The 1679-nt window shown below is 53.3% G+C and overlaps 1 pseudogene; it reads left to right on the top strand.

The window, feature by feature from the left end:
- Nucleotides 1–289: 289 nt before the first annotated feature.
- LOC138376960 (uncharacterized) lies at nt 290–1173 on the top strand (annotated as a pseudogene).
- Nucleotides 1174–1679: the final 506 nt, after the last annotated feature.

Raw genomic sequence — 1679 nt, 5'->3', positions numbered from 1 at the left:
GTAGCCAGCACCCAGGCAGTCCAGAGTTTTCAACACCAGCCTTAGGAATCTGGGACCTATCTATTGGCCTCTGCCTCTCAAAGTGTGGTCCAAGGAATGACAGCATCCTTGTACGTGAGAGCTTGTTAGAAATGCAGAAGCCCAGCCCCCCGCAAGGCCTGTTGAATCGAATCACAATCTGCATTTGAACAGGACCCCCCAGGAGATTGATATATTCATTTAAGCATCGCTCTAGGCTAACAAGCAGCAAGAACGATTTAGGAGCTGGGGGCGGTGGGGTGGTAAGGTGATGGGAAAAGAATTTGGGATTGAGCTCACTGGAACGACTGGAAAGCGCGCATTTGGGGAGCCCCCACCTTTCCCCGACAACATTCCAGGTGTGAGCAATGACAGGAGGGAGGGCCAGGTGAAACAGGTCTTTCCCCACAAGCAAGGACGCCTGAAACACGCCCCCTACCCCGCCTGCACCTCGGGTGGCGGGAATCTTGCTGGTGATCGGCCCAGACGCCGCGTGCTGGGGAAGTGGACATCCCCAGGATCTGCGTTTTGGAAGTCAGGTTTCACTGCTGCGGTTTATGTGCCCGACCCCCCAAAGGTCTTGCCCCCGCTGCCCCAGGGAGCCGGGGGAGCGTGGCGCGCCGCTGCCGGTGCCCTGCAGCCACACAAACACGCGCCTGGTCCCGGCGGAACCGGAGCTTCTGGGAAAGACATTTCGGAAGTTTCCTGTGGCTGCAACAAATTGTTCGGGTCGGCACCGCAGCGCTTCTGTGACCCGCCTTTCTCCATCCCACGGCAGCCCGCTCCCGAAACTGGACGCTGCCCAGCACTACCCACCAGCCCCCCGCAGCCTCGGCTTCCCGGGCTGGCCCAGATGCCCGACCTCTGTCCCCTCCTGCAGCCCTGCCGAGCGGCCGGGGCAGGCTGAGCTGGCGTGTCCTGCCCCGGGCAGGAGGTGGAGCTTCCTTCCCTGGCGGTGACAACAAGGTGGGAGGCTGCGATCTGCTCTGGGACCTGGGGAGGTCTGCATGTAGGCAGGAAGAGAGGCTGGGGGCCATGGAGATTCTAGGGTCCTCAATTTCGAAATGTTACATGATACACTAGAAAGGGCATGAACTTAGTTGACAATTAATTCCTGCCTTTTCCGGTCAGTGCTGTGTGACCCTGGCAAGTTAATGACCGTCTCTGAGTCTCAGTCTCTCTCAAATGAGATGATAATCGTATCTTGAAGGTGGTGAGACTGAACGTACGACCTGGGACACAGATGGTTAAGCAATATTATTAAGAGTTTCTCTACCCTTCCCTTCTCTGGAGTTGCCACTTCTTTCCTGCTGGGGTGTTGCAAATAAACTTCTGAATTAAATAGTTCCTGTCTGGTAATTCAGATCAACTGGAGGGAAGACAAGTCTTGAATATGACATTTTGTATTTGAAGGCTACATTTAAAAATAAATGTAACCATTTGCTGAAACCAAACAGCTTCCTAGGATGGAGTCTTTTGTGGGCCCCGCTTCAGTGAACAGATCAGAGTGTAATTAGCACGTGAGTTATTTGATAGCAAATGGGTTCAGTTAGGACATAAATATAATTAAAAGCAGTTTGTTCTAGTGTCTACAGTTTAGATGTTGCCCAGTACATTCTTGTGTCTACTCTTAGCTTACCAAGTAAACCCGTGCTTTGTTA

Source organism: Eulemur rufifrons, chromosome 29 (assembly GCF_041146395.1).
Source record: "Eulemur rufifrons isolate Redbay chromosome 29, OSU_ERuf_1, whole genome shotgun sequence".
NCBI classification, from domain to species: domain Eukaryota; kingdom Metazoa; phylum Chordata; class Mammalia; order Primates; family Lemuridae; genus Eulemur; species Eulemur rufifrons.
Note: the sequence above shows the minus strand (reverse complement) of the source record. Positions and strands in the feature narration are given on the sequence as shown.